The sequence below is a fragment of the Salminus brasiliensis genome, chromosome 18 (genome assembly GCF_030463535.1).
Source record: "Salminus brasiliensis chromosome 18, fSalBra1.hap2, whole genome shotgun sequence".
Lineage (NCBI taxonomy): Eukaryota > Metazoa > Chordata > Actinopteri > Characiformes > Bryconidae > Salminus > Salminus brasiliensis.
Window position 1 is genome coordinate 9,284,437 of NC_132895.1, and position 6,793 is coordinate 9,291,229.

General features: G+C 39.3%; 1 protein-coding gene across 1 annotated transcript in view; it reads left to right on the forward strand.

Moving 5' to 3' along the window:
* The first annotated feature begins 320 nt into the window (after positions 1 to 320).
* Positions 321 to 6,793, forward strand: part of prlra (prolactin receptor a) — a 37,431-nt gene continuing 30,958 nt past the window's right edge. Inside the window, exon 1 of the mRNA XM_072662125.1 lies at positions 321 to 460. The gene's annotated coding sequence lies outside the window, so the exon portion shown is untranslated. The remainder of the gene's footprint in view (positions 461 to 6,793) is intronic.

Sequence of the window (6,793 nt, forward strand, 5' to 3'; positions counted from 1 at the left end):
TAATGTGGGTGGAACCACGGCTCAGGGTTAGGGTTCGAGCTCGGAGTTAGTGGTCAGAGTTTAGTGGGTTCAGTGGATTCAGGGTTTCTGGGTTCTGTATTCAGTTCAGTTCAGTTTTATACACTGTTTTTTATCACATACATGATCACACAGCAGCCTTTCTAGAAATGTGTGTGAGGAGATAAAGGAGTAAATGAGACAGGAGGAGTCTATGCAGGGGCACAGCCAATACAGGGCAAGCAGGGACTGTTGTCATAGCAACGCCCCTCCTTCCCCAGACCGGTTAGGCAGGAGGCACCCGGCTCTAGGGCAGTGTGTGTGTGTGTAAGTGTGTGTCAGGACGGGAGCTGAGCTCAGGAGCTCCAGAGTGCTTCTCTACCACAGCTCCAGGATTGATTATACACTCCGCAGGGTTCAATGCAGCGCTTCGCCTCCTGAGAAGAGATTAAAGTGGGAGCAGGTAAGAATCTCCTGCTCTTCAGCTCATAAACTGCCTTTAAAGAGGAGTCTGGTGCTTATAGAGATACTTTACAGAGATAACACTCTCTACTGTCTAGAAGGATGTTCTATGTTGCGTTATGATGACACACTACACTGTCCTACAATAACACACTATCACACTATCCTTTCTTGTGGTAATACTCTATACTGGCTTATAACTGTGCTGTGTGTTGTGTTACAATCTGCTCTGTTCTTAATAAATAAATACCCAGTATTTATGATAACTTACATAGCTTACATTTAACTTACATTTTTGTCTTATTCTATCTACATGCTCATATTGTGATGCTCTATACTGTCTATTAATACTTCTCTATACTGGCTTACAATAATACTCTACACTGCCCACATAATAATCATCTATACCACCTAATAATAAAGTCACTCTCTACAGCCTTATAAGTATACCCTATACTGGATTATGATAGTACTCAATATTGTTATGATAATGCCAATACTGTCTCATAACAAAACCTCACTGTGTATATAATAATACTGTATACTGCCATATACTTATACTATATAGAACAGAATATATGATAGTATTCTATACTGCCTATATAATAATATTCTGTACTGCTTATGTGATGATACATACCTCACTATCCATATAATTATTCTCTATATACTGCCTATATAACAATAACATATACTGCTTATATAATTAACAATATTCTGTAGTGCCTATATGATAATTCCTACATCCCTGTCTTTCTAATAATGTTCTATATGCTGCCTATGTAATAATATCATATACTGCCTATATAATAATGCCATATACATTGTATAAAAAAATACCATATACTACCTATATACACTATATGTCCAAATGTTTGTAGACATTTCTTCTAAGGAATGCATTCAGCTGCTTTAAGTTGCACCTATTGCTGACTCAGATGTGCATATGCACACACACAGCTTGTCTAATCCCTGTAGAGAAGTACTGCCAATAGAGTAGAACTCTCAGGAACAGATAAACATGAACCGCTTGGCACCATGCCTAATGCCAGGTGTGGGCTATGGGGGTATAAAGCCCCTCAGCACTGAGCAGTGAAGCAGTGGAGTTGTGTTCTGTCTCTGGAATGATGGAGCTCCATACAATATTTCTGGGGTGAGTTAGGGAGTTGGGAATGAGGTGGAGCGGTAATCTTTCAACATCCCGAGCTCATGAATGCTCTAGTAGCTGAATGCAGTAAAATCCTCACAGCAATGCTCCAAAATCTAGTAGAAAACCTTCCCTGGACAGCAGAGAAAGTTACTCCTACAAAAGTTGGATGAACTTTGAAAACCCTTGATTTCAGAAGAAACAATGAATGAGCAGGTGTCCATAGTGTAATAGTACCATATTCTGCCTATATAATGATACCCTATACTGCCTATATAACAGCACCATATACTGTCTATATAATGATACTTTATTCTGCCTATGTAACAATAACCATACACTGCATATATAATAATATTTAATACTGCCTATATAACAGCACCATATACTGTCTAATTAATACTATTTTATACTGCCTATATAATAGTGCCATATACCACCTATATAATAATACGCTATACTGCCTTATTACAATACTCTATACTGCCTAAATGATAATACTCTATATTGAAAATATGATAATACCATTTTCTTTCAACATAATAATACAATTTACTGCCTATATGATCATACATACCTCACTGCCTATATAACAATATTTTGTACTGCCTATATAATAATACACTGTGCTACCTAATAATAATGATCAATAATGCACTATACTGTGTTAAAATAATCCTTTATTCTGTTTTAGTAATACACTATACTGTCTTATAATAATCCTCCATACTGTGTTCTAATAATATTGTACTGCCTCATGATTACTGTAATGCTACACTACCTTTTGAGACCCAGGTGCATCTTGTCAGACATAGACCACAGCAATGCTGGCTGAGCAACATTTCTTTAAATGACAGGCGCTATATTAGCACAGATGGAAAGCATCTTGCTCTACAAGTGTCAGAAATTAATAGCTGGGTGCCAATCAGGACTGATATTGCTGTGTTGTAATAACAGTCAGATGCAGTAGAAATGGGTCACGCTGAACCAAGAGCAGGCAGGCGATTCAAGGCGACGAATAGGACAGGGGTGTTGCAATGTAATGCAAATGTTGGTGGTCAGTGTCACAGTATGATTTAGATGAAGGGTTTTTGGTTCATATGCAGTAATGTAGCCACAGACACTTACCTGAGAGGTGCCCACTCTGTTAAGTAATGCTGTTCAGCCGGCTTTACTGTTGTCTATGTTTGTCTAAACAGATCTGGTGGAGATAAATGTGCGCACTGCAGTTTAATTAGTCTTTAATGACTGTGTGCATGTGGGTTAGTAATAGTTTACTGTTGGGCCCTTGAGCAAGGCCCTTTACCCTCTCTGCTCCCCGGGCGCTGGAGTTGGCTGCCCACCGCTCTGGGTGTGTGTCTGTACTCACTGCCCCTAACACATGTGTGTGTGTGAGTGTGTGTTCACTACCAGATGGGTTAAATGCGGAGGACACATTTCGCTGTACACTGTACAGTGACAAATACGTGCACCTTTCCTTTTTCCTTTTTTTTTTGGTAGAAAAACAACATGCCATCCCAGAGAAGTTGCTGTTCATGGCTAAAGGATTTTGAGGTTTTTTTCAGTGTAACTGAAGATCGTAATGAAGAGCTGCAGGTCAGCTGGGTTAATGTGTGTTTTCTGAGGCCTGTTTGTCAGTTGGTTACTGATACTTTTGTACTTTTGGGAAAGAAATAAGTAAAGTGGCTTTTACCTACTTCTTGCATTTTTTGTACATTGTGTGAATGAAAGTTGCAATGCAGTGAAATTAAAATGGGCTTTCTTTGCTGTGTCACATCCAATCCAGAACTTTTGGTTAAACGTTAAGATAAGATAAGATAAGATAAGATAAGATAAGATAGTCCTTTATTAGTCCCGCAGTGGGGAAATTCACAGTGTAACAGCAGAAAGGGATAGCAGGACACTCAGTTACAAAAATTTAGATAAATAAATAATTTACACTATATACACACAATATAGATAAGAATTAAAAAAGCAATAAACAATATTATTTACAGTAAAAGACTCTTAATTGCACATGGGGGTGGGATATTGCACATAGTATTCCCTGAACATGAACATGTGTGTGTAGTTAAGTGTGTGTGTGTGTATGTGGTCCGCTGGGAGCAGTGCTGGTTGTGGAGTCTGACTTTACTTTAAAGTGAAGTTTTAAGTTTACCATGTAAAACTAATGCTCTTAAACTGCTCTTAAACAGCTCTTAAACGCAAAGAAGCCCACCAGAGAGGGGCTTTGCTGTCTAATTATATCGGCGCACAGGAAAGTGCTGATATAGTGGCGGATTACGTAATCAGCTTTTCCAGCCGTAATCCTGCGCGGCTCGGCCTGGGCTTGGCTTCAGTTGCATCAGGTGCTTGGCATTGTGAATGAAAATGAGCTACTTACTTACACTGGCCTGCTTCAGTGTACCGTTCTTCATTGCATAAATTATGATTCCAGATTTCGAATGTTAGCAGTGTGATCAGATGAGCAATACATGTAATCAAGTGGCCTAAAGAGCAAAGCCAGTCACAGACATGCTATGTGTGACTGTGAAAATGATGGGGTTTCGAAGTTTGAAGGTGGGGTGTAGTGATCATCCAACATCCTTACCATCCTTACCATTCATACTGACCACGCTCTTGTTGCTGAATGCAATCAGATTTTCTCTGCAGTGCTCCAACACCTAGTAGACAGCCTTCTCCAGACAGTTAGAGACAGTTTCCCAACAGAAGCAGGATCAACTCTTTTTTAACACCCTTGATTTAGGAAATACTGATTGAGCAGCTGTCCCAATACTTTTGTAAAATCACTTCACCTGTGCTCAGGCTTTTATAATCTGTCAATGTTTGCTAGAGAGAGGCATCTGTGTTAGGGATGTCGAAATTGTATTATTTATTTCATCTATTTACTGTATTAATACTGTCTTAATATTTTATTAAAATGTCATTTGAAACTTAAGAAGGTTTTTCCATCTTCTGTAAAGTTGCCATTTTGGAGATATGAGGTTTTTGATTGACAGTGATGATATACATTATTAATACCCATTGGTACAACCCCACCGCACATCTAGGTGTAAAAAGAGAAAGCCTAAAAAATACTTGATGGTGGTACACTGTAAAAGTGCTTCGTCCGTTCAACCTAATAAAATGACTTCATGTAATAAGTGACTGCACTGAGTTTGTTAAACTAAAAATAAACACTGTAAATGAACCATCATTTTAGTTGAATAAACCCAGTTCAACTGCTTTGATCTTTTTTAGGTTGAAACGACAAACCACTTTTTACAGTGTAGCTGTGACTTAAGCTATTTCTACACGTACACAACACACACTGGGGGTCTATGGTCACATTTTTACTTTGACAAATTAGGATCTGCCAGCCGTTCTAGGGTTAGGGTAAGGGTTAGAGTTAGAGTTCCATCACATTACGCCAAAGTAATTCTACTTGCTGTGATGTTGACGCCATTCTGATGCTCCATGGCGTCAACATCTGTCTCTTTCTGTTGACAGGTAACTTATTCTTTCCATTACTGTGTGTTCCCTTCGAATCTGTATCAGGACACAAGCATGTTTACATGTAGACATGTCTTCTTCTATTAACTGGACTTCTTCATAACTTCATAACTGAGAATATCCATAGCCATTAGGACCCTGCGTAGCAGATGTAGCAGCAGGCCAGCGAGGGTTGCAAACCCTATTTTCTTTGCTTCTGCTTTGACTGCCTTGATTTGCTTGATTTAAACATGTCAGTCGCTTGTGCATCATGTAGACGTGTATGAAAACTAATGCTAAAAATGCTAAACCATTTTAGTGCGAAACTGAAACCATTCCTGTCATTTGTGAAGCACAAGAAGTAGAAAAGTGCCCTTGCTCAGTTGGCCACAGTTCAGCAGCGTTAAGACTGGCTTTCTTGAGCTTTCTCTGAGCTCCAGCAGTTACCTCAGTGAGATTAGAAGGAAATAGAGCAGCTCTTTCAGCCCTCATTAAGCGCAGTTCCTCTACAGAAGCCTTTAGCAACGGGATGGTTGTAAGACTACCGTCCTTTTTGGTCGTTTCTTTAAAGTTTATAAACATCTTTATAAAAACTGCTGCTATCTTCATAGCCAGTTTTCATTGGTTTCAGTCACCTCTGCAATTGGTAACAACGGACCGGTGGCTTGTTAAAGCGTGATAATGAAAGTAAATTCACATAACGAGACTTCTTGGAAACTTGTGTGGGTGTTATCACGGCAAGGTTTAGTACATACCCTTGTAGAAGATTGTAAACTTGGGAGAGATCTGGTGATTGGAGAAGTTCCTTTTTATTGTGCTAAAGAATAAAACAGTCCCCTTATTCATGGTAGAACTACTTCACTACGGTACTAAAGTACTAAAATACTGTATCTGAATCTACTGGAGTATTATTTTTTTCATCCACTTTTACTTCTCTACATACTTTGGATGAGTTTAATACTTTTACTCTGTTACATTTTTGATGAGCTGCATCATTACTCGTTATAAAAATAGTACCAATCATTTCAAACCCACATTATCACCAGGCCAGCTAGGTGGCACTGTCACCGGGTTTGATGAATCCGCCTCAACATTAAGCAGAACAGGCGATCGAGCCGTGAGCGAGCATGCTGCCGTTCTTCCTCTCACTTCGCTGCTGCAGTGAGGACACTAACGCTAGAGCTCTGTTAGTTTATCTCCAGATGGAGGAAGAAGAACCACCAGCAGAAACTCCTCCATCTTCATCTCCTGCAAATACTCGTATGTGTCTGAATGGCCTGAGATCTTTCAGCTGTAGCTGAGTTTACAGAGAGTGAAGCTCAGGGTTTGAGCTGTTCTCCTCACTGGTTTTACAGATGAAGCTCTTGTATGTGGCGGGTTGAGTCAGGTCTGCTCAGCTCTCTCTCTCTTTTGGGTGAGTTTGTTTAGAGAGTGAACTGAAGACTCGTGTTCATGAACTCTGTCTTCTACAGTCCTGTCCTTCTACTACAGCCAGAGGAACTGAGACAGTTCTTAAGTCTCAGCATTTCTAATAATATAAAAACACTGATATTCAGACTTCTGACTGCTTTCTGTAAGACCCACTGAACACAGTACTGTACTTTTACTTTTAGTACTTAAGTAGTACAGTTTACAATAAACTACTTGCAGTACTTCAGTACTAAAAAAGCTGAATACTTTAGTACCTCCACTTAGGTATGGAGTCTAAAGAACACT